This window comes from Rhinolophus sinicus, linkage group LG13 (assembly GCF_036562045.2).
Source record: "Rhinolophus sinicus isolate RSC01 linkage group LG13, ASM3656204v1, whole genome shotgun sequence".
NCBI classification, from domain to species: domain Eukaryota; kingdom Metazoa; phylum Chordata; class Mammalia; order Chiroptera; family Rhinolophidae; genus Rhinolophus; species Rhinolophus sinicus.
The window spans coordinates 32,310,223-32,336,945 of record NC_133762.1 but is presented as its reverse complement, the minus strand read 5'-3'; the positions used below and the strand labels follow the sequence as shown (position 1 = coordinate 32,336,945).

At 42.9% G+C, this 26,723-nt stretch overlaps 1 long non-coding RNA gene across 3 annotated transcripts in view; it reads right to left on the bottom strand.

Moving 5' to 3' along the window:
• LOC109456678 (uncharacterized) overlaps positions 1-26,723 on the bottom strand; it is a 127,204-nt gene that overhangs the window by 85,963 nt on the left and 14,518 nt on the right. The window contains exons 4-5 of one of the 3 annotated variants that reach the window (XR_002138905.2): positions 23,987-24,134; positions 23,308-23,537 (exon numbers count right to left, since the gene is read on the bottom strand). The exons of 1 other annotated variant lie outside the window; for it this stretch is intronic. This is a non-coding gene — a long non-coding RNA (uncharacterized LOC109456678). Of the gene's footprint in view, positions 1-23,307; positions 23,538-23,986; positions 24,135-26,723 lie in introns of those variants that run through there. One more of the 3 variants, XR_012491313.1, reaches the window with a different exon arrangement.

The following is a 26,723-nucleotide window of genomic DNA, read 5'->3' as shown; positions in this document are numbered from 1 at the left end:
GGCTCCCTCGGGGGGCTCTAGGGCAGAATCTGTTCCTTTGTTCCTTGCCTCTTCTGGCTTCTGGGGCCTGCGGGCATCCGTTGATTTCAGCCGCGTCACTGATTTCTGCCTCCGTGGTCGCACTGCTTCTCCTCTCCATCTGTGTGTGTGGTACAATTGTCCTCTCCCTCCTTATAAGGATACATGTGATGGTGTGGAGAGCCCCTCAGGAGCATCCGGGATAATTTCCCCATCTCAAGATCCTCAACGTCATCACAGCTACAAAGACCCTTTTTCAAAAACAAACAAATGTGTGTGTGTGTGTGTGTGTGTGTGTGTGTGTGTGTGTGTGTATATATATATATATATATATATAACATTTATAGGTGTTAGGGATTAACACCAGATATCAGCGGTGTTTTTTAGCCTACAACACCTTCTAAATAAGTTCATGTTTTATCGTGAGGGCAGTGGGTGCCACGGGAAGGTGTCAGGAGAAAAGCATGATGAGGTTTCTTTTCTAAAACAAACGTGGACTTCTCCCCTCTATCCTGTGGGAAGTCAACTCCTTGCACAAGGTTTCTGAAAAGTCCCAGGGACGAACAATCTTTGGTCACTCCTGGCTCCCTGTTCCACTGGATGCACCTGCTCACTTACACGTGACCCCTACACTCCTACTCAAATGCAGAATTCGATCTTTCCTCTTTGATCTTCACCCTCCACACACAAAAGATTTCACTCATTCAAAACATTGGTGTGTGCCAATGACTTTACTGAAATCTTGCAGTGTCAGAGAGAGTTTATATCATACAAAACAAATAATTTTAAATTAAGTGTTTATATGTCCTTGTTCTTACATGTCCTTGAGCCACTCTGGACACCAGGCTTCTCTCACTGGCTGCCTTCTTCTCGGACTTTCATCTCCTGCCATGTTCCAGGCCCTGGTTCTTTCCACTATCTCGTCCCACTTTCCTTTACCTTGCTCCACGCCCCCGAAATTCCTGTAACTTCTAAGGCTGAGCAGTTAAGATATGTCTTACCCTCTCCAAGTGAACTATTATTTTTCTAAGCAAGGGTAACTCCCTCCCCAAAAAGATCTCTAAAATCAGCAGTTAAAATAAGAATTTTCTTAAGCCATTGCATGTGTGTGTGTGTAAACATATTATAGGTTAAGTATATTTGAAGGGACACTACACAGGCAAATGCACACACACACACACACAAACACACACACACACACCCCACAAAGGTCACAGCTCAGTTCTAACTTGAAAGAAGCATGTTCTAATGTCATCACTAGAAGCAACCAACCTGTCTGGTTTGAGCAGGTAATTAGCACTCCCCAGGATGGCCAGGCCCAGTGCTCCATCGTGGATCCCAGCAGACTTCTTCACAGCAAGAGGCTCAAATTTGGTATAATTACCTATGCCTTGCCCATCAGTTGCCCTGGTGTGATGTCAGTCCCTTTGCATTGTTTATTTTAATTAAAACAGAAATTGCAGGTCTTAGGTTCTTATAATTACAGCCTATGAGCTAAATAGACTGAGGCCCCTAATTAACCTGAAACATGTCTACTTGGATGGAGGAGTAAGTTTGGACTTGACTCGGGTAAGGCATTACGTCGGCAGAGAGAACTTGGGAAGAGCTAGGAGAGACTGGGAGAGGGCAGCCCGCCTCCAAAACAACAGCCACACTGTGGTCTGTACCCACTAGGCCACATAGTAGGTTCAGTTTCATTTCCAAACATACCTATTAGCAAAGGACACATTCAACCAAAGTGCATTGGTAACACCTGATAATCAATTAATAGAATATACCATATCAATAGAATAAAAAACAAAATCCACATGATCACCTCCATAGGTACAGAAAAGACATGACAAAATCCAACACCCTTTCATGATTTTTTTTTTAAAGCCTCAACAAACTAGGAATAAAAGGAAACTTTCTCTATCTGACAAGAGGCATCTATGAAAAACCCGTATCTAACATCATGTTTAATGATGATAAACCGGACGCTTTCCCCTAAGGTCAAGAACAGGACAAGGATATCCACTCTTGCCACTTCTATCAACATTGTCCTAGAGGTTCTCGCCAGGGCAATTAGGGAAGAAAAAGAAATAAAGACATTCAGACTGGAAAGGGAGAAGTAAAACAATCTCTATGCTTAGATGCTATGATCTTATACGTACAAAATCCTAAGGAATACACTTTAAAAACAACCATTAGAACTAATAAACAAGAGCAGAAAGGTTGCAAGAAACAAGTTCCATACACAAAAATCAATTGTCTTTCCATGCACTTGCAATGAACAATCCAAAACAAAATGAAGAAAACAATTCAATTTACAATAGAATCGAAGAGTAAAATACTTAGGAATAAATTTAACAAAATGATGTGCAAAAGTTAGATTCTGAAGAACCATGTGATTTCACTGATATGTGGTATATAAACCAAAAACAACAGAAGAACAAGACAAACAGATGAGAAACAGAAACTCATAGACACAGACAATAGTTTAGTGGTTACCAGAGGGTAAGGGGGGTGGAGGGTGGGAGATGAGGGTAAGGGGGATCAAATATATGGTGATGGAAGGAGAACTAACTCTGGGTGATGACCGCACAATGGGATTTATAGATGATGTAATACAGAATTGTATACCTGAAATCTATGTAATTTTACTAACAATTGTCACCCCAATAAATTTAATTAAAAAAAAAAAAGTTAGATTCTGAAAACGACAAGATATTGTTGAAGGAAGACTTATATAACTGGAAAAACATTCCATGTTAAAAGATCGGAAGACTTAATATTGTTAAGATGGCAAATATTCCCCAAATTGATCTACAGATTCAAAGCAACTTCTGTCAGAATCCCAGCTGCCTTCTTTGTAGAAATTGACAAAACTGATTTAAAATATATATGTAATTGCAAGTTTCTCAGAATAATCAAAAATCTTTGAAAAGAACAAAGTTGAGGGAGTCACATATCCTGACTTGTTTTCACCATAAATTTTGCCTTTTTTAGAACTATACACAAATGGAATCATACAGTACAAGGATGTCCACTAATTAACCTGAAATGTTTTTTCTGCATCTATTGAGATTAATGTGGACTTTTTTTTTATTCTATTGATATAATGTATTCCGTTAATCGATTGTCAGGTGTTATCAATACACTTCAGTTGAATGTGTCCTATAATAGGTATCTTTGGGAATGAAACTGAACCCACTATGTGACCTAGGGGGTACAGGCCACCATGTGGCTGTTATTTTTGTGTGTTTTTTTGAAAGGAGGGCTGCCCTATCCCAGTACCCATGTACTTGTATATGGCTCTTTCACACAATAAAATATTTGGAGATTCATCCGCGTGGTTGCAAATATCAGTAATTTGTTCCTTTTTATTACTGAGTAGTATTCCATGGTATGAATACACCATAATTTGTTTATCCATTGGCCTATTGACAGACATCTGGCCTGTTTCCAGTTTGGGGCTTTTAGTAATGATGTCCTGCCAGGGACGTTTTGAACAAAGCTTTTTGTGGACATATATTTTCAGATTTTGTGGAAAGTTACCCGGGAGTGAAATTGCTCAGTCACAGGGTAGGAATATGTTTAGATTTCTGGGGAAAAAAAAAAAAAGTCAGTTTCCCAAACTCCCACTAATAATGTATGAGAGTTCCAGTTACTCCACACTCTTAATGACATTTGGGATTGCCAGTCTTTTCAATTTTAGACCTTCTAAAAGGTGTCTAGGGGTATCATATTGTGGTTTTAATTTGAATTTCCCTGATGACTACCGATACTGAGCACTTTACTTATGTTCATTGACTACATGTGTATATTCTTTTGTGAAATGCCTGGCCAATTATTTTGCCCATTTTTATAGTGCGTTTTTTTTTATCCTTTTTATTTTTGAACTGTAGGAGTTCTTTATATATCCTGGATACCAGTCCTTTGCAGGTATCTGTTTTACTAATTTTCTCTCAGCTTGTGGATTGCCTTCACAGTGTCTATAAGAAATTTTCAAACTTTAATGAAAACAAATAACATAGCTTTTTTTTCATGAGTCCTAAGAAAATTTTGCCTATCTCTAAGTCATGACGATATTCTCCCATGTTTTCCACTGAAAGCTTTATTGTTCTGTGTATGGTATGACGTAGGAGTTGAAGTCTTTTTTTTTCCTGTATGAATAACCAGCTATTCTATCATCATTAGTTGAAAGACTTCCTTTTCTGCACTGAGTTGCTTTGATGCCTCGGTCAAACATTAGTTGACCAGTTGAGTCTGTTTCCGAGCTTTGGTTTCTGTTCCATTGGTCAATGTGTCGATCTTTAGGCCACTAGCACACTCTTCGTAGTTTTAAAATGAGACTTGAAGTCAGATAGCCTAAGTCCTCCAATTTCACTCTTCTTTATCAAGATTGCTTTTGATACTCTATCTGTTTGCATTTCTATATAAACGTTAGAGTCAGTTTATCAATTTCTGAAAAAGACCTTCCGGAATTTCCATCGTGACTGTGTTAAATCTATTGGTCAATTTTGGAAGAATGGACATATTAACAACATTGAGTTCTCCTACTCATAAATACCTGTTCATTTTAGTCTCCTTTTGTTTCTCTCAACAGTGTTGTGTAGTTTTCAGTGTATCAATAGAAGTCTTACACCAATTCTGTTTAATTTAATCCTCAGTCATTCATTTTGTTTTTGATGCTCTGCAAAGAGATTTTTTAATTTTACCAAATATTTGTTGCTAGTAACAATAATAAAATTGATTTTTGTATATTAACCTTGAATCCTATGAGCTTGCTATAATAAATTCCCTTATTGGGTTCAGTAGTTCTTTGGTAAATTTCTTAGGATTCTCCACATAATCATGACACTTGAAAATAGACACAGTATCACCGTTTCCTTTCCTGTCTGTATGCATTTCATTTGGTTTTTTTATTTCTGTTTTTTTACTTTTTGCAATGAATGGCAAGAGAAGGACTTCTTTGCCTTGTTCCCAGTCTTAGTGAGAAAGTGTTCAATATTTCACCAATACAATTTTTGCTACAGCTTTTTAATAAGTAGCCTTTAGCAGATTGAGAAATATCCCTTTTAAATCAACATTGCTGAGTGTTTATCATAAGTAGATGTTCATTTTTGTCAAATGCCTTTTCCCCTTGATTTTTTTTTCCTTCTTAATTCTGTAAATGGGGTGGATTACACTGTTAGATTTTCATATGTTAAACCAACTTTGCATTTCTGGGCAAACCCTACTTGGTCATGATATGTTATTCTTTGTATATGTTGCTGGATTTGATTTGCTAATTTTTTGTTAAGGATTTTTGACCCTGTGTTCAAGCAGAATTTTAGTTAGTCTCTCTCTCTCTCTCTCTCTCTCTCTCTCTCTCTCTCTCTCTTTTTGGAATGTCTGTCAGATTTTGGTATTATGATTTCATAAATGAGTATCATAAAATAAACTGTAAAGTGTTTCTTCCTCTATTTTCTGAGTTTATATAACATTAGTGCTATTCCTTCCTTAAACATTGAAAGACTTCACCAATGAAATTATGTAAGTCTGGAATTTTCTTTGAGGGAAGATTTTTCATTTTTTTAACCCTACATTTACATAGATAATTTGGTATTTGTTTATTTGTGTGCTTGGGGAAAGGGTTTACTTTAAAATGTTATTCTTTTATTTTTTTAGGCTTCTGTATAATAGAGCTCTGCTCTCCTGAGGTAGGCTCTTCAGCTTCCACTGCCTTATTCTCTAACATTCAAACCCAACAGAAGACATGAAAATCTTGTCGTCATCCTGCCTTGTCCGTGGTTTCAGTTACCCATGGCCAACCACTGTCCAAAAGTACTAAATGTAAAATTCTAGAAATAAACAATTTATAAGTTATAAATTACACACCGTTCTGAGTAGCATGATGGAATCTCACGCCATCCTGTGCCGTCCTGCCTAGGACATGACTCATCCCTTTGTCCAGGTATCACGGAGCTTGTGCTGAAGTAACCCTTATTTTACTTAATAATGGCCCAAAGCCATTCACATAATTTTATTACAGTCTATCGTTATAATCATTCTATTTTACTGTTAGCTAATCTCTTACTGTGTCTAATTTATAAATTAAACTTTATCATAGGTATGTAAATATAGGAAAAAATATAGTACATATAGAGTTTCATACTATCTATAGTTTCAGGCATCCACTGGGGGTCCTGAAACGTATCCACCATGGATAAGGAAAAACTATCGTAGTCTCCAACAGGCCCTGCTAAGCAGTCTCTCTTTATTTCTATCCTTATCTACATATCTTTCCCTGTGGTGTCTATTCCTCTCAGGATCAGAGTATTATAGCCCCAACTTTCTACCCTGTCATTTTATAGAAAACATAATCTCCAAAAAGTATATTGAGGATGGCAAGACTTGGCTGACTTCAGAAGCAATACTCACAGACTTGAGGGATAGCCAGGCAATGTTTTAATTACTGCAGATGCTATGCCTCTAAGCCAATGCAAAGAGGGGGATAAGGGAAGAGTGTCTCCACTTTTATGATGGTGGGGCCTTACTGCTTCTATGCCTTCATTAAAGAGGTTAATTGGAAATCCAAAGAGGCTGTGCCAGGGGCAGCTATAGCTAGCCAGATGCCATTTTAAACTGGAAGTTATCCAGCTGAATTCTTTGAAAACCGACAATGCTTTGCTCTGCAGATGCACTGCTGACTGACACTGAGGAAGTGACTGGCATGTAGCACCTAGTCAGCTCACAGTGGTTCATTTTCTCCTTCCTTCTGCTGACATTCTACCCCAGTAATTGCCTAAGTATGAGGTCAGACAATTAAGTTTGCGAACTCATCCTAGAAAGTGCTACATACCTCATGGCTGAATATCACTATGGTCACCTTTGAAGTACTCCCCTTGGGAAGCTATGCACAGACACCAGCACCTAGTCCACCTTTCAAAGAAATTTTCGAACTCTTTTTCTGGAACGGCCATCAGAGCTGTCATCATATTACCCTTGATATCCTGAATGTCATCAAGATGTCGTCCTTTCAATATTTCCTTAATCTTCAGGTAAAGAAAGACGTCATTGGGGGCCAGGTCAGGTGAGTAGGGAGTATGTTCCAATATATTTATTTGTTTACTGGCTAAAAACTCCTTCACAGACAGTGCTATGTGAGCTGATACATTGTCGTGATGCAAGAGCCATGAATCAATTGTTGGTGAAAAGTTCAGGTCGTCTAACTTTTTCACGCATGCTTTTCAGCACTTCCAAATAGTCAACTTGGTTAACTGTTTGTCCAGTTGGTACAAATTCATAATCAACAATCCCTCTGATATCAAACAAGGCTAACAACATCATTGCAACAAGTTCGCAAACTTAATTGTCAGACCTCATATAATTCACCTCCCTGATTGTCTTTCTGGGGAAAATGATCAATGTGTCCGTAATTCAAACCAGATGACCATGTCCTTGACTACGTTCAGAAATGAGGAATCCCCTGCAAGCATCTGAAAGGGTGGACAACGAAAGCCTGAGTGTTCCAAAGCCTTCCTTAACTCGTTGCCTTAACACACTCCTGGTGACTCCATAGTTTTTATAGAGCCTGGGAATACCAGGCTATCTGAACCCCCCCAGTTCCCTCTGGTTCATGTGCCCCAACTATCTTCAAATTAAAATTTGAAGGTAAGGTGTCTATGCAGGAAGGAGAAACATTGTCCTATAAATGTTACAAATAATATACATGTATCTGTGCACGTGTCTGCTGACAAACTGGTTAAAAGGGTAATTTTAAAGATCGAAAATGAGGACTGAGAAGGCCTTATCCTGAGGATATCCGTGATAGCTAACAATATTTTAGCACTCCCATTCAATTAATTCAACACATATCCTTTGAGCGAATGACTTCTACGTCCCCAGTTTTATTCCAAGTCCCCAGTTATTTGTCAAAGCCACAAAAACATGAGCTCCTCAACTAGAGGGTAAGCTCCAAGAGAACTGTGCTTTGCCTCTCTTGATCACCCTGGTCTCACCAGGACACAAAACAAAGCCTGGTACTTAGAAGATGCTCAGTTAACGTGGGCTGAGTTCTTTGAATGAATGAACTGAATTGACTGGTTGAATTGAACCCCCAAAACAGAAGTTACCTGCAGCCACTTTTGAAGAATCACATCTGCTTCAATGGTACAGGTACACTGAACCAAGAAAATAAATATCTACTTGCCTGAAAGCCATATTTTCAATCAAAGATATCAAGAACTCAGAGAAGTCTATCTGCTATTGGAATATGTAGCACTGAAAAATGGAATTCTGAAAGAGGAGAACTATTTGGTTTAGTCCATTCTTGGCACAAAATCCTGACTGAATTAACGAGGCTAATAGAGGTATTTGAATAACTAATATAGCTATTTAAATACTGTTGACTCTCTTACCTCCTTTCCTGCCTCCTCTAGGTGAGTTTACTTTTGGTTTATTTCTGCTTGTGAAACCACACCAACAAAAGAAACTAGCGTAAGCTCTTTGAGAGTAAGTTCACTATTGCATCCCCAAAGCACTTGGGGAAAAAATGGAATGAATCAATGATATGAGCAGTACACAAGATACAGGCTCAATGGTTCTCATTAACCCACAACTTGAGGCATTCTCCACAAGGTCTCAGTTCTTGACCTTGGAGTAAAAACTTTCCGAAGCCCCACGTCAGATTTTCTCCCTGTCTTGTGGTCACCAGCGTCAAAGCTGTACAGTTTCCACGACAGTATTGGGGTTATCACTCTATCAGGTATGTAAATGTCTAACTACTATGTTGTTTTGTATACCTGAAACTAATAAAAAAAATTAAATTACCAAGAAATAAATTAAATACATTACCGTTTTAAAGAACTATACAGTTTCTTGCTCTTCACTACATGCATCTCCATTCACCTGTTGGTCAAGATTCACCTTGTTCACCACGTCATGTTCATCTATTTCTTCTCTCTCATCAACTCTATTTCTTCCAACTAAATACGACCATTAAAAAAAAAAAAAAAAAAAAACCAAGCTGTGCTTGTCCTATACGCTTCTCCCTCTTGGTCATAGCTGAGTGGAACAGAAGTCAACACCTGACTCAAGCTAGGCCAGTTCTGTCCATCTCCCAGGAACGAAAAATGCCAGTACATTCCAGGCTTACTGTCATGCAGGGGCTCTGGTCCTGCTCCCCACACAAGAACGCAGGATACGGTGAAGCCTAAAAGGGAACACCCACGGAGCCATAGATAGGGGAGTCACACCACTACATTCTCGCTGGTGGCTGGGTTGGAGACACAGGAAGCAGGAGCCACACGATCCGCAACCTGCTGTCCACTTCTCTCTGCCAACCAACCAACCAATGTAGCCACAGCAGTTATATTGGTGGCTAATGGCTAACCGGTTACAGCTGATGGCCATCTAATAACCGAGCCAGCACCTTTCCGCATCAGGCTGAGAGCCTGGAAACCGCTCTCTGGGACTCTATCCCTACACTTGCCATCACCCAACATGTGGCCAGAGAAGCAGAGAAGGCTAGCCTGCAAAAAGAAGAAGGGAAGAGGCACATACATTGAAGTAGAGATGAGAAACAGAAAGAGAGTGCTCCGAGGGTCCCAGAATCCCCCGTTTCGGGCCCCAGTTCCTACCTGAGGCCAGGATGCATTGTGTAAAACAGCCCTAGGCCCTTGTAATCAATCCTCCAATAGTGATAGCTTAAACTAGTACAAATGGGTTTCTCTCATTTGCAACTTAAGAACCCAAACAACGATGGAATAATCTCAAGGTGCCTGACCTAGACCGGCATGCTTGGTTCTTTCCCACCATTGACTGAGAACTCCCTACATACTCTAGAGTATCTGGACACTACAGAGTTGTCAACTATATCAGAACTCTGTCGCAAAGCCCAGAAAAGTAGGCACTATGGCTATCATTCCACAGGAAGCCCGAGAAGTGAAAAGTAGCATCCAAAATCACAGAGTTAGCAACTGGCAGAGCAGGATTAGAAAGCAGATCTGTGTAGTGCCTGAGACCACACTCTCAGCCACTGAATCACAGCGTGTTCGGGTACGCCCTTAGGAAATCACTGGGGGAGTGATTACATCTGAGGATAACCGCCTGGTTGGTGCCCTGACTCTGCTTTTTGCAGCTGCTTCACTCCCTCTGTGAAGTGACTTCTCCACTCCCAGCACAATGGAAAGCTCACCCAGGCTGAGGGGATGGTATACGTAGCATGGTGGGTCTCCTATCCAGAGCAGCCCCGCAGAGTCACAGAAGCACTCAGCTCCACAAGTTGGGACCAGCAGTAGGCACCTGGCTGGGATGCCCAGACCTGAGTGGGTCATAGAGATCTTTGGTTCAAACTTGGCAGTGACAATCATCCGAGAGACACACGAGATCCAGGAAATACTAGGCCATCTGAACCCATCCAGTTCCAAGCCACCATCAAGGTTTGGGAGACAAAGACGTGTAACAACGTATCCTTGCCTCTGGATTTCCACATAGAGGTCAAGGATGACATAGATTACTAGTAGAGGGGATGAGAGGCAACAGGGCTTTCTCTGGAGGCACGAGAACATTCTGAATCTGATGCTTACCGTCTAATGCCAGGGATGAAATTAATAGCCAACATGCCCAAATAGCTCAGTCCTTTGAAGAACAACCAACCCAGGAATTAGAATTGCTAATGTCAAAGCAAAGGTGAAATTTCTAGGAAGGACATTCCCAAGCAGACACACTACATTTTTTTCTTCAAATTGATGTGCAGAAAGGAAGGGATGGTCTAGACCTGTGACGTCTAAACTGGCAACCACATGCACTTGAAATGTAGTGCATCTGAACTGATATGTACTGTTAAGTGTAAATCCCAGGTTCCAAGGATTTAGTATGAAAAAAGGAATGTAAAATGGTTTGCTAATAATGTCTCATAGAGATTGCATGTCAAAATGATCATAGTTTAGATTTAGTAGGTAAACGCTATTATTACAATTAACTTTACCTTTTTTTCTTACTTTTTAAATGCTGCCACTAGACAATGTAAAACTACATGTGATCCACAGTCAATTTCTATTCAATGGTTCTGCTCTGTAGACAATTAAATAGTGGGGAAAGCTCTTCGGCACGTATATTAGTTCATTAAAGCTGCCATAACAAAGTACACAGACCAGGCCACTTAAATAACAAGAAATTTATCTTCTGACAATTGTAGGGGATAGACATCCAAGATCAAGGTGCTGGCAGGGTTGGTTCCTTCTGAGGCCTCTCTCCTTGGCTTGTAGATGGCTGTCTTCTCACTGTGTCCTCACATGGTCTTTCCTCTGTGTGTGTCTGTGTCCTAATTTCTTCTTATAAAGACACAGGTCATAAGTGGATTATAGCCCACCCTAATGACCTCATTTTAACTTAGTTACTTCTTTTGAAAGATCCTGTCTCCAAATAAATTTGAGGTACTAGGGGTTAGCACTTCAATATATGAATTGGGGTTAGGGAGGTAAACAATTCAGTCCATAACCACATGACACCGCCCTGGGTTAGAAACTTTTGCTCAGCATTTACTAGCTGTATGGTTTTCGTCAAGGGATTTCCCCTACCTTTACCTGACATTTCTTACCTTTAATATGGATCATTCATTCATCTCACAAATATTCTTTAAGTTCCTCCTATGTGATGAAGACTATGCTAGAAACTTGAATAAATAAACTTCAATACAATTTGAACACACCAGACCCAAGGACTCTGATGGAGGAAAAAATAAGTTAAAGAGCCAATAACCTGTGGTCACCCTGTGGGTGGGGTAAGTGGAGGGGAGAGGGCTATGAGAGTAATCCAGGAGGTGTCTGACCCACCCTAAGCACTGAGGGAAGGCTCCCCAGGAGATGTGGTGTTTAAATTGAGATCTGAAAGAGGAGTTCGCCAGATATGGAGGGGATGAAAGTATGTATTCCTGTGCAAAGATCCAGAGATGACAGACAGCTGGCCCATCCATAGAGAACTGGGGATCAGCTGAAGCCAGAGCAGAAAGCCTCCATTTAGGAAGTTCGGCTTTATTCCAGAACAATGGGGAACCATTGAAGGTCCTATGTAGGGGAGTGACAGTCGGGTCTATGAGACCCTCTGCATGAAGAATGGATTGTAGGCGGAGTAATATATAAGCAAGAGTCCAGTCAGAGGCCACTGCAAGGAACCAGGTGCCTGGACAGCAGCAAGGGCAAAGGGATGGAGAGAAGGGATGCACTCAAGCACACACTCTTTCCACAAATACTTACTGAGAACCTTCCCCTTGCCAGATCTGTGCTAAGCCCTAGGGATTCTGCAGAGAACAAGAGAGACAAGGTCCCTGCTTTTGCAAGTTTATGATTTAGTGGGGTCCACAGACAACATCCAAATAACCACGTAAATGCCATGAAAGAAATAGAAAGGGTGATAGGACCTGTTTCACGGGGTAACCCTACCAGGATTGTGGATCAAGATCGAGTGAGCTGAAACCCACAAAATGTAGGCATTAATGCTGCCGAAGTAGGCAAGGGAACAGCGTGGGCCAGAACCCTGTGGATGAAGGCACCACAGAGAACTCTCAAAATGGAAAGGCTGGTGTGGCTAGAGTGTAGTGTGCTATTAGGGAGATAGCATCATTGGGACCTCTGAGCTGATGAGAGGGAAGGAGAGGAAGTGGTCAGAAATGACATCAGATCCTTAGCTCGGGTGACCAGGAGCGAGCTGTGCCATGTACTGGGAAAGAAGACTAAGGAAGAGGAGCATGTTGGGAGGTGATGGAGCAGGATGGGGTTAGTTGGTTGGAGATGCGGTAACTTGAGGTGACTGTAAGAGCGAGTGGAGTCTATCAACTAGACTGTCATAAGAATTAACTAAATCTATGTACAAGGCGTCTGGCACATGGTGTGTGCTCAATAAACGGGAGCAACAAGCACTGTTCTTGGTATTATGACTCCGATATGATAGTTCACAATTTGTACGAAAACTCTAATGATGATTTCATTTGTCATCCAAACCAGGATACTTCTGAGAGTCAATGGGGCACTGTTCCCGATTACACTAGGAATCAGAATACCCTGGAACTGACCCTCGGCAAACCGGGATGTCTAGTTACTCTAAGCATAACTGAAGTGCTCCTAGGGAAGGGGTGCCCCCATGCTTGCAGAGGAACAACAGATGCTTAGGTGCCCCAGGGGCTCCCCCATGACCTGCCATCACAGCCCTGGGCTCAGGCCAGGCTATGGGGAAGGAAGGGGAACCAGTTCTTGCTTTTTTTCTGGTTCTACCTTCTGGTCCTGGGTGGCCATTTGGACATGGAGTTTCCTTTGATTAACCAGCAAAAAGAAGACTCAGATCCAGGCATGCTCCGAAGGCAGGGAAGTAGAGGCCAGGCGATATCCTGAGCCTGTACTGGCACAGATCCATCTGCCTGCAGGAGGGCAGAGAAACCACTTGCCTGCCGGGAAGGGACCAGAGAGACACGTGGGCGTGTCTGCTATGTTTTGCCTGAGCCTTTTGTCTTTCCCTCAGGTCAAATGGCAACTGAACTGGCTGAAATTAAGATTCAGTTTCCCACCCACAAAAATCCATATGCAAATATAAATAAATGTAATTTTTTAAAAGTTCTAAGTGCCTTTTGGAAACCTGGGCACAGGCACTTTTGTCTAAAGGGAGATAAATGATAGCCCTTAATAGACCAAAACAAAATTAAAAAAAAAAAAAATTAGTGCTATTTAAAATTCTATTTACTATTTATTTCTCTTGATTACAAAAAGGCTACTTGTCCTTTTTAGAGTTTTATCAAAAATAGATATATATATGCAAAAAAAAAACCAGCTTAAATCTCAGGGCTCAGTTGCACTTTCAGTCTTTTTTCTATGCATGTATTTTAAGTAAATCATCCTGAATAACAGGTTTGTTTGTTTTTTTCGCTTAACATTTATCATGAGCATTTCAAGTTATTAGGTGTCTTTCTATAATATAAATTTTGAGGGCTGTAGTTTTCCATTTTTGTGAACATGCCAATATGTATTGAACCAATCCACTCTTGGGGTATATTGTTTCTAATTTCCCACTATTACATATAATACTATAATGAATAACTTTGACTATGTCTTTATTTATATCATTTGCATGCCCGATATTTCCTTAGCATAAATTCCGAGAAGTGGAATTAACTGGTCAAAGAATATGTACCTTTTAAGATGGTTTTCTATCTGTTGACAAATTCAGATTTATTTTCCCATATCCTCTAAGAACTAGGTATTACATGTTTTTTTTCTACTTATCAACTTGATCGGTGAAAATAGCAACTTCTTATGTAATTGGGATTATTTCACTATTTCAATAATTATTTATTTTCCAAAACAAAAATTATTCATAAAAGAAAAGGGATCTTGCACCCTGATGTCTGGATAGTTCCTAATGTTCACAAAGCCCTCTGGAATTTTGATTCTTTGGGACAAACCTGTGACCACAATTCCATAGAATTTTCTATCACATCTCAGTGGCCTTATATCATATTCATATATGTAATCCTTTAAGACCAGCAAATCTGTACTAGTTTCCTAGGGCTGCCACAACAGCTTACCACAAATGTGATGGGTGACAACAACATAAATTAATTCTCTCCAGGTTCTCAAGGCCAGAAATCTGAAATCAAGGTGCTAGCAGGGCTGTGCTCCCTCCAGAGGCTCCAACAGACACTCCTTCCTTGCTTCTTCCAGCTACTGGTAGATCCTGCCATCACTTAGCTTGTGGCAACACCATTCTAACTTCTGCCTCTGTTTTCACACGGCCTCTTCCGTGTGTGTCTGTGTGTCTTCTCCTTTTCAGTCTCTTATAAGGATGTCTGTACTGGATTTAGCACCCATCCAAATCTAGGAGGACCTCACCTCAAAATTCTTACTTTAATTACGTCTGAAAAGACCCTATTTCCAAATAAGGTCATATTGGCAGGTTCCAGGGATTAGGACTTGAATTAGGACTTTCGGGAACACTATTCAACCCACTGCACTTCCAGAGCAGGACTCTCGCTCAGAGCCTCCTGTGAGGTTCCCCACGTGATGGGTTCCCTCCAATCCCATTAGATGAACAGTAAGTGCCGCTCTCCCCACAACCCTGGTGTAGCGAGAAACCAAAGAGAAAGAGCTACAATTGAAGGTGGCAATTGTTTGTCTTGAAGTGTTGAAGTTTCACTTTCACTTTTTTTTTCGGCCAACGTTTGTTGCTATGAATAAGGCAAAGTGCTGACTTAGGGTAAGCCAGGGCCAGAGGGGAGCAGGTGTTACGTGGTGGCCAACACACAGCACCTAAGTCAAAACTTCAGACTCTAGAGAGAAAGAAAGACCAAAATAAACTGATTCCAATATAAGATAAAATAAGTATGAACAAAAAGGATGAGCCAAATGCTTCCAAGGGCAGAGAAAGTTCTGAGAGAATCCAGGAGGGAGGAGGCATTTGACCTGAACGATGATGGAGGAAACAGAGTCCACACACAGATTGGGAGAGAAGGGCATTCCAGACAGAGGGAACAGATTGGTGAAGGCACGTGAACTCAGATGTGTACATGGGATGTTCATTGACCAGAAGGTCCTGGTATATCCAGAGCCTGGGGGCAGCCTCAGGGCCAGACCCAGCATATCCAAATTATAAGGTCTTATTTAAGAAAAAAACACACAAAAAAACATAATTATGAATAATACAAAATGAGATAGAATGTTGAGTCATCTCCCCCATAAGAAAAGCAGATATATAAGGGTACCACATGATTTCATTTAAATGAAGTTCTAGAACAATCAAAATCTGTAGTGATAGAAGCAGCCTCATTGCTGCCTGGGTCAGGAGAGTGCAGGGAGGCTGACATGAGGGGCACAGGTGAAAGGTCAGGGTGCTGGAAATGTCTATGACACAACTGGGGGGGGGTCACATAGGTGTATACAGCTGTCAAACTCACTTACAAACTGTGTCCTTAAATGTGTACATTTCATTGTATATAAATTATACCAATAAAGGTGACTTCTAAAATAAACAAATAAAACTCTAGGTACAAAGGGGAACATTCATGTAGAATGAGAAAAGAAATGACAACTAATTACAAATTTCAAAAGCTGACAAATACCACAAATATCACGACATCCAGAAAAATAGCCATATTGTGCACTAATTAACTGACTAACATACATCTATAATGCGTATTTCCCCTCATATTTTGGCTCCATTCTTTTTGTCTTTGCACATGTCAATCATATCGCAATTTTTTAATGTCAATGGTTAATCAAAATTTGTGGGGTTTTTTTTACTATTGGTAATTTAGAAAATGTCTTTCAGCTTCCTAATTCTTTGTTACCGTATTCAGTAGTTTAAGATTGTTACAAAATTTGGCAAAGTCTTTATTCAGTTTTCTCACATGTGAGTTCTGAAACTTGTGAGAATGTTCCACAGAATGGCTTCTGGCTCTGTGCATTTCAAACTTGGTTTCTCCTCCAAACTTTGGGAACCAGGGGACACATTCAGGTCATAATGCAGCCTGGGGCCCCAAAACTTCATGTCAAAATACATCACAGGTGAATTGGCATAATATGTGCTACAAGTTTCCCTGAAGTGATTTGTACACCGGGAAGGCTAGCGATTACTTAACTAGACATGGAAGGGACTGCGTATCCCATAACTATAAACCCAAACTAAGTGTTTCCCCAACTCAACTTCCGCTTAGCCAGGCCCCCAGACTCCCTAGAGCCATTCTGACAGTTAAGTGGAAATAGAGGGATAGAAGTCAGAGAGAAAAGACAGTAGCCTTAACCTGTCTCAGTTAAAATATCTCACTTTTGCAAAGTTGACAGAAACATGTGACTCTGAAAACACACTGCGAGGACCCTCAGCCAGAGCCCTGAGCTGAAACTTCAGCAGGTACCAGGCCAAGCTGCCTGTTATCTAGGGGGCGTGGCCTAGATAATTTTAGAAAGATTATTTTGGGAAAGTGGCTAGGACCAGCCTGTGGAAGGCTTTGAAAGTAAGGTGACAGAATTTAGCCTTTAACCTGCAGGCAGAGGAAAATTACAAAAGCTTTCCTTTTTATAAGGACAGCATTACTTTCTTTTAGGAAGACAACTCTGGCAAGGATGGAAGGGGCTGTTTGGGAATTTTTCTCTTTGTTTCAGTTTCCTCCTTTAATGCACAGCATTTCTTACAGACTCCCTCCCTTCCAATCCAAAAAAATAAAATACGAGACTTAACTTTTAAAAATGCCGTTACATTGAGAAAACTATGTAGAAGATTTTGAAGATCATTTTGAAAAAAGACCACCCTCCCCCCCACCCCCAATCCACCACACTAACGTAATTAAGTCAATAAAGTTGTTAAGAATATCGGTTGTGAACTACAATTCCTGAGTTCAAAATTTGGCCTCCCCCACTTCCTCACGCGGTGACCTTAGGCAAATTCTGTAAGCTCCCTGCCCCTCGGTTTCCTCGTCTATAAAATAGGAAAACAGCGCCTCAGTGTAGCGTTAACTGTGAGAATGAGATGAGCTAATGCACTCCAAGCCCTTCGCACAGTGCTGGCTGCAGGTATTATCTGTTGATGGGTCTCTTCCTCATGCAGCTGTTTCACTACATCCTCACCTCATCCATCGGGGTCTCTTTCCTTGTTCCTTACCATCCCATCAGTTGTTAAAATACTCAGAATCTGGTTTCTGCAGCCCATTTCCTGCGAGGAAGACTTGGGTTCTGGGAGGGAGTGAAGGTGTTGAGATGAGTCACCGCTCAGAAGGGACAGAGAGAAAGGGAAGCCAAGACAAACTGTGATATCAGGACTCTTTGGGCTCTGAGAGACAAACGCCCAACTCAAACAAGACACTATTGGCTGCCGATGTCTAAGAGAAACGAGGGAGCGTACCTCAGGCACGTCCGGATCCAGGAGCTCAAAACATGTTTTCAAGTGTCGGTACTTTTCTCTCAGCATTGTGGCCTCTGTGTGTTCCCTGACTTTCTTCTCTGGCTATTGTGATAGCGGGAGATAAAATGTCCCCAAAACTCCAGACTTGTCTCATGCCAACTTAGCAAACCCCAGAGTAAGGAGGGACTATATACATCAACACTGTGGAAAGAGCTCTGGTTGGCTTGGATCGTGTGGCCGGAATTATAGGATTGTGTCCCTGGCAACTCCACCAGAACCCCAAGGAGGGAAGGACGAGTGATATTCCCAGGAAGGGGTAAAAGGATACAAAACAGGCAGAGATGATAAAAGCCATTTCATAAAGGTTAGCCAGGTTAAGGTAAGCCATTGGGTCTTCACTGGGTCTTCAAGCACCACAATTTCCAGGTTAAGACTCCTTTCCTCTCCTCCACCCCCCACCCCCACCCATGAGATGTGAGCCTCCTACAGGCCTCCGACCGTGGGAGTCTGTCACCCACCCAGACGCTGAGGCAGGCTGCCACCTGCTTCCCACAAGAGGCAACCTGGCTCGGAGGCCTGGGCTGTGGCTGTGGGCACCAAGTCAGGCTTGGGCGTTTTTGGGCCAGGGAGACTGCTGAGTCAAAGGGCCTGGGGCCTGGGCTCAGACTGCTCAGCCCTGCTCCTTTCAGATGGGCGGTACTGAAAGATCCGGAGGCAGGACAGGGCTGCTGTGTGTGTCCACTAATTGGAGATGGCGAAACGTTCAGGGGAAATTCAGGTGCCAAATGCCTCTCCTAGAGGCGCATTTCAAGTGTCTGGTAATTGAACAACCCCAATAGCAGGCATGCCTGGGGAGCTTCCCAGCAGAGGCCCCCCTGGATCCACTTCCCCCACCAGAAGGACAATCCTGGCACCCACACACCCCTACAATCTCAGGCAACTGTCTTGTACCTCTCGGAGCCTCAGTTTCCTTAGTCACAAGAGAAGTTGTAAATTTCATCTGGAATAAGATTCACAATAAGATCACAGCTATGGGTCTATTGGGGATGTTTCTTTTTTCTTAAGTCAGTTGGGGTAAATTTTATTTTTCTTAAAAGCATCCCCTTCTAAAAGGTTTTGGTATAAAAGGATTCACGTATTGTTTTGTGATGTGTAGTGTCTGTGTGCTGTATATGTAGTCAGGTTCTCTTTCTCGTTTCTTTTCTTTTCTTTTTTTTTTTTTTCATTCTCATTTCTTGCTTTCACAGAAGAGTCAGCTTTTGACTCTGGATCCTCCTTAAAGTTTTCTGTTTATATCACCAACTTTTGCTCTTATTTTACTATTTCCATCCTCTGTTACTAAACTTTTGGGAGGCTTAATCTATTATTCCTTTCCTATCTTCTTAAGCTCATTATAAGCATTCAAGTCTACAAATACCACTCCAAGTATCACTTAGGTACATTCTACAAGTTTGGTACATAGGATTCTCATTACTACTCAGTTATCAATCTTAACTCTATTACATACTTTGTGGTTTCTCATTTGAACCATGAGTTATTTAGAAGTTGTTGTTTTTTTTATTTCAAAAAAGATACATACTTTTTAAAATGCTACCTTACTCACCATTGTATTCCCATTGTTTGCATTGCAACACCTGGCATATAATAAATGATCACAGGTTATTGGAAGACAAGAAGGAAGAAAGGGAGGAAAGGATGAAGGGAGGAAGGACATAGAGTGACCCTGAGTGGTTTGACCAAAAATTTCACAGGACAGTTCTGCTGTCGGGACAAATGTTAGGATGGTTAGATGGAAATAGAGGAAAGGAATACATGCCACCAGGACCAATCCTGAAAGTCTCAAGGGATTTCAGGAATATCTGAGTCTTAGACCCAGATCTCATGCCCTCTATGGCTCCTCCTTTGGATGTGCCAGCCAGGGGCCCACCCCAAGCTGGAAAAACACAGGGCGTCCAGACCTTCCCAGCAGTCCCCTGAGGGACGCACTCAGAGGCAGCAGCATGGGGAGTAAAGGAATAGCCTGAATGACTGGAGCAGAGTTGGGGAGATGTCAGCAGGGCAGGTATTTGGGAAAGTTCTCTACTGGCCGTGGAGCTGGCTGCCGTCCTCCTGCATCTATTTTAAACAGCTGTCTCATGTCTTAAGAAGGCTCAACAGCCATGGAACCAAACACACTGTCTTCAGCCCTCGCTCCCTTGCAGTGGAATGACAGTGGCCGCCAGTAATCAGCCAAGCTGGTCACACACCATGTGCCCCACTCAATGTCATGCTCTGTCCCAGACAGTCTCCTTAATGCTCCCAGCAACCGTTAGCCCTGAGCTGGCCAACTGCCCATCTAGTCTCCGATCCAATCTGTGCCCTTCCTCTGCTCTGCTCTTTCCCAGGTTGCTTCCCGGTAGTTTCGACCAATGGGAAACACTAGAGAAAGATCAGAGGAGAGTAACTGGAGTATGTCTCTCGTTTTCTGTCTGTTCCCTGTGGCCTCTCTGGCAGTGATTATATCTCCTGCATATTCCCCCTCCCACCTGGAGTAAACCACCATGGTTTTAACTTCTGCTGATGGCCCTGACTCCTGGGGTCCAATAACAATACCTCCTCCCATGTTCCTCTGCCCTGAGGGTGCTACCCGCTTCCTGCTCTTACTTAAATCTGGATGCTTCAGTTTCTTCAGTCACCTGTGTGATTAATTCCCTGTATTCAATTCTCTCTGGAAGACCTAAAGCAATTCCCATTTCTTGACTGGAAATTGATGACTACAAACCCACTTTACAGATGGACCCTTGAAGTGAAGCTCAAAGAAACTAAGGAAGAAGGTACGTAAATCCCAGTAAAGAAAATACCAGCACAGAGCCTGGGGTCAGGTCTAACTCTGACAATTGCTTCCTCTAAGATCTGAGCCTATTTTTCCATTTACAAACGTGGATGGTGGAGAATAGTGACACGGAGTGTACAGAACTATTGTGAAGAACAAATCATCTAATATTTCTAGTAGTTCAACTAAGCAGAAAGCCTGGCACGTGGTCACACAGTTAAAAAATGGGAGAGCTGGAATCCAGATTTCCTATTCAAATGTATATGCATGTGTTCTCTGACATGACCATTCATTCATCAAAACTGTCATGAGTTCTACAGCGTGTGCCCTGTAGACAGAAGAAACTCTGCCCCATCCTCTGTAGGGCGCTACACATGCAGAAAAACAAAGCAGACCCAAAACCATCCCTTTAAGGAGCTGAGTAGTTTTCAGTATTTCATTGCATTTTTAAATTATTCTAAAAATCACATCTTCTTAAGTTATACAGAAGGAAATACTATTAGAAAGCTAATAATATCCCTTAACTTTCTTCTGAAAAGACGATATCAGGCTATTACCCCTATGCTAATAGTCTGGTATAATCTTACGAAATTTTTACTATATTTATAAAGCATATATAAGGCTTGAGGTTGGGGAAAATGGGTTGTTTTGTTTTGTTTTCTGTTTTGGTTTTACAAAAATAAGACCATACTATATAAATTATGTGACCAGTTGCATTTCTTGGTCAACAATCACTGATTACACTCCAGAATATTCCACTTCTATCAGATTCTTTCCACTAGCCATATCATATGCCTAGCACAATGTATTCAACCATTCCCCTCTTAATGAGTGGGAAATACACATTCACAGTGTTAATTAAGCCACTGACCCTCGGGGGGTTTGTTTATTATAGCAGTTAGCATTACTCTAACCCACTAATGCTCAAAGTATGGTTACCAGATCAACCAACAGCGGCGTCACCTGGAAAACTGTTAGAAATGCAGAACTGGGGCTCAGACCCACCATATGAGAAACTCAGGCAGGGCTCAGGGCGAGCAGAAGGTGCCCTAGCCATCTATGTTTTTAAAAGCCCTACAGGTGATTCTGACGCATTTTCAAGTTTGAGACCCACTGCCCTAACTTACAGCACGTCATTCACAGCCCAGGAGGACCTTCGCCCCTGGACTCCCCTTCACAAACTACTGCAGCAATGCAGCTGGGGTGCCAGCTTATTTGCAGAAAGTATATTTTCAGTATGTACGAATCCAAGAAGTTTGTAGATATGTACAGGTAGATGAAGTGTTCAAACCAGAGACCCAGCCAACCATTAATTAATTAATGCATTCATTCACTCTTTCAGGATGGATTGACTTCACAGTCACAGACGTAAAGCAAATATATGCCCGTCTAACATAGTCAGGAAAATGCGACAAGCAAATTTTCTCTGAATGGTCTGGACACATGATGTGATTCTTCCTTAGGTGCAAAGAGATTGCACTTGGGGAGTTCTGTCTGCGGAACCATCTGGAACACGCAGACATGGACGTAATCAGTGCCGAACGCATATGGAAAATGGCAGCACAGAGAACCGGGCTTGCATCTGGGACTCACCATTGATCAACACTCTCTGAGCCTCAGTTTTTACTTCTCTAAAACTGTGGGGGCCATAAACCTACTGTCATGCGGGAGACCCTGCTCGCTGCACCATTTGTCATGCAGGATGTCAGGCGGGGTCTCTGCTCCCGCTCCCCATACAAGAACGCAGGATATGGTGAGGCCAAAAAGGAACACCCACGGAGCCATAGATAGGGGAGTCATACCACTATATTCTCGCTGGTGTCTGGGTTGGAGAAACAGGAAACAGGAGCCACACAATTTTCAACCCTCATTGCTCCGCTTGCAGGCTCAGCCGCCATCTTCTTGCTAGCCCCCATTTTCTGCTAGCGTAGCCACAGCAGTTATATTAGTGGCCAATGGCTCACTGGTTACAGCTGACGGCCAACTAGCCACAGCTGATGGCCATGCAATCACAGTTGATGGCCATTTACTACCTGAGCCAGCAGCTTTCTACGTGAGGCCAAGAGCCTGGAAACTTCTTTCTGGGGCTCTGCTCCCACACCTACCCACAAGGCTGTTGGTCCAAGCTGTACAGTGTAGCTCCCCAAGGGAAGTTTGTTGGTCAGCCTAGTGTTCAACTCCTCTTTCTGACTGTCGAGGGATGAAAAAAGGAGGGAGGAATTAATTACTGAGTTATCTCATGAGAATGCCATCTTACTGCATTGTCTTCATTTCAAGAATTCGAGCATGTGTCACTGCTGTGTTCTGCAAGAGGCCCCTGGGAGTCAAGTGGGGGAGGGCATGAAGAGGTCCCAAGCTTGGCTCTCCAATCAGGAGCTATGACTGACAGGTGTAGAGTGGGGGCACAGGGAGGTTCAAACCTGAGTGTGCGTCAATCCCCTGGAAGCCTGTTAAAACACCGAAAGCTGGCCCCCACCCCAGAGTTTTCAGATTGAGCAGATCTCGGGTGGCACCTGAGAGTTGGAACTTCTAACACGTCCCCGGGGGAGGCTGGTGCTGCTGGCCAGGGGCTACACTGTGAGAACTACTGGGTGAAGGTAACGACAGATGCTGTAACAAACTCCCAACTATCAATAGCTCATCACAGTGAAAGTTTATTTGCCACTCAAGTAACTGTCTGATCTGGGTGCTCCTGGTTGGTGACAGTTGGGGACTCTGCTCCACTCTGTCACATAGAGATCCAAGCTGATGGAGGCTCTGCCATAGTGAACACGTGGCTTCCGAGATCACACTGGGTGTTGACATCCTCTCCACCTCCGATAGATGAAGAAACAAGTGGAGAAGCTCCACTCTCTTCTTAAGCCTTGGCCAGAAAGAGGTACATGTTACTTCCATTCACATGCCATAGGCGAGGACTATCACTCAGCCTCACCTGATACAACAGGAACCGGGAAATACAGTCCTTGGATGGGGCAGTTGCTTCTCCATAGTAATTCACTTCTTTCCCGGCTATACAAGGGACGGACAAGCTGACTGCCACTGCTGCACATGACAAGTCCTTTCCCATCTCCAACCCCTGGGCCTGGCCACTGGGAAGTGGGTTAGCTCAGCCACAGCCGCAAGCCAGAAAATCTACTGCCAGCAAAGCACACTATGGGAGAAGTGGGTGAACGGGGAGCAGAGTCTATGGAGAGATGGCTACCTGCCTGCCTCTCTTCAGATCCCTTCTCACTCCCTACCCTGTTCTTTCAGGGTGGAGTGTGATACAGCACAACCACAGGCTTGAAGTCTGATGGAAGAGCCATCACTTACTAGTTGTGTGACATTGGGCCTCTCTGATCCTGGTGTTTATTGAGCACCTACTACATGCCAAGCCCATGTAAACTCCACCATTCCCAGTCACTTTCCATATGGATGAATGGCTCCCATGTCCAGCTGTGCATTAGAATTACCTGGGGAACTTTAAGAACATGTAAAACAAAAGAATCTATTTTAAAATATTATATTCTCCAATATAATATTGTGTATCAACTATAATTGAGAAATAAATTTTAAAAAATAATACATTTATCCTAAAGTTCTAAATCACTTGGTAACAAAGGAAGCCATCTTCTGGCCCAGGATGCATGTTAGGCAATTCAAAGGAAACAAGATACTGGAAGCCAATATATCGTGGGTGGGTGGGTACACAATTATACTGAGTCAATTTAGCTAAGTGGGAACTACGTTTCCCAGAATTCCCCTCCCTGTATAGCTCTGAGTTAGCTTAGGCCCCAAGAGACATTTTGTGTGAGACTTGGAAGGCACAAGTGAAGCAGCAGCATCCAGATTTTTTTTACACTTGAAAGGTCGGCATGGGTCCTGGGGGTTATTGCAATGCACACATGTTGTTTCTGGGCTGGATGATGTGGGGCAGCTCCCACCAGGTTTCCTACCCCAGCTTTCCCAACTGGTAGGCCAGGAGCATGTTGAGCTCTGTGACAAGGGCATCAGCTTCTCCAGCAGGCCACTGGCACCGTTGGAGTTGGGGGCTCAGAGGGAATGAGAGCCACAAGTCCTGTGCGTTCCAGCTCCGATTCCACGTGTCCTTCCTCTCCCGCTCATTTCTGTTTTTCCTTCTTGCCTGTTGACTTCAAGCCTATATACAGATGCAACAACCTCCCTGAGCTTATTTAACCGGCTGCCACCATTGTGTGAGACCAGATCCTCAAAATCAAGCCCTGTGGTTTCATGTCACTCTTAGTGGTTTTTGCTTCTCTGCTTAAACCTTGACTGATACAAGTGCTTTTCTTTCAGCATTCTCATTTAATTTTCCCAGAAACCCTATGAGGAAGGTCTTGTTAGTCCCATTGTAGAGATGAGTAAGTCGAGGATCAGAGAGGCTAAGTCACTTGTCCAAGATCCCACAGCCAGTAAGGGTGGAAAGAAGCTGAGATTTGAACCCAGGCCTCTCAAACTCCAAAGTGCTCTTCACCACTGTGACATTGTGTGGCCTCCTTAGGAAGAAACTGGACCCCATGAGATGGTCAGCTCAGCACTGGGTTCTCACCTAGTTCTGTGCCAGGATCACACTCCCTGCCCTATTGCTCTGGGGGAAGGGTTTTCCCTGGCCACAGCCTGCTGTCTGCAAAGAGTGGCTGTTGTATTCCCTTCCCTTTTGCCGCTCCAGCTCTGGCCAGAGTTCCCTGTGCGTTAATTATACCATTTTATCATTAATCAATAGGAGAAGGAAAAATATTTTCTTGGAAGATTCTAAACATAATTCAAAGCCCAGGAGAAAACCTCCCTCAAAACTGTTCTGCTTTCATGTAAAAGACACATATTGATGAGAGAGACGGAGCTTCTGGGGCGGTGGAGGTCCCTGTTGTGAGGTACAGAGGCTACCCATGAGGGAGGCACGGAAAGGCGAGCAGGAAAAGGGACAGAAAAGGGAACAGGTCGACATGGAGAAAATGACAGAGGGGAAACCAACACAAACAGCAAAGAAAAGTAACAGAGACAGAGAGGCAGAGAAAAAGAAAGAGGCAAGGGAAAAAAACAAAGAGTCAGAGACAGAAAAAATAGCAACATCGACTAGAATGGGAGAAATACGTATAGAGGAAATGAAAAAAATGGAGGAAGGAGAGAAGTGAGAGTAGAGGAAAGAGAGAGCGCCACAGAGACAGGGAAAGAGAAAGGGTGTCAGGTTCCTACATAATTCATATACTTCCTCCTGGTCCCAAGTGCTTTGGGGGAGACTAGGGTGGGACCCCACTTGGCCAATGGGGAAGGGAGATGCCCTGGGCACTGGGCCTGGCACGCTGGGCACTGGCCACACTTGACACACCAGCAAAAGACAACGTCTGCTTCTGAGTCAGCTCCCTTCTTCATTGCTCCACCTGCCCTACCTCTTCGCCTAATGTTCCAGAGATAATTATAGAAGGCCTGCCCAGCTCGGAATGTGTGAGCCTAGGGAGAGCCTGGCTGCTGGAGGGGGAGGGACAACATGAGGGGGGGGATGGTCCAGCCACTCACTGAGCTGGGCACTGAAAGGTTTTGCTACCTGGAATGGGACCACGAGAACCCACCGACGAAAGGTGTCTGAGGCCACAAGACATAACGGGAGGCCTGTTCAAACTGGAGCTTGGGCCACACACCCAACTCCTCCATCATGCAAACAACGTTTTTCCCTCCACAAACCCCTCTACCTGTCTACTGAATATCTGGCTCATCTGCCATCTTTTCCACTCTTTGCCAACCGTTCCCCCATCTGTCAGTATTTTCTCCTGACATTTCCTTCATTTATCTACCGTCTTCCATTCACCTACCTCTGCCCATCCAACCATCAATCCATCAAAAGCTCCGTGACGCAGCCCACTTCTCAGCCACCCAGCAACCCCTCTACAAACCCCTCTTCCATACACCCACCCTCCTTTATCGAGCAACTTTTCCACCTCCCCACCAATTCCTTCAACCTCCACGAACCCTTTCATCACCACCATTTCTTCTATCCATCTGCCAATTCCTTCACTCACAATTCAGCCCCTTTATCTGCCAACCACTTCCCCAT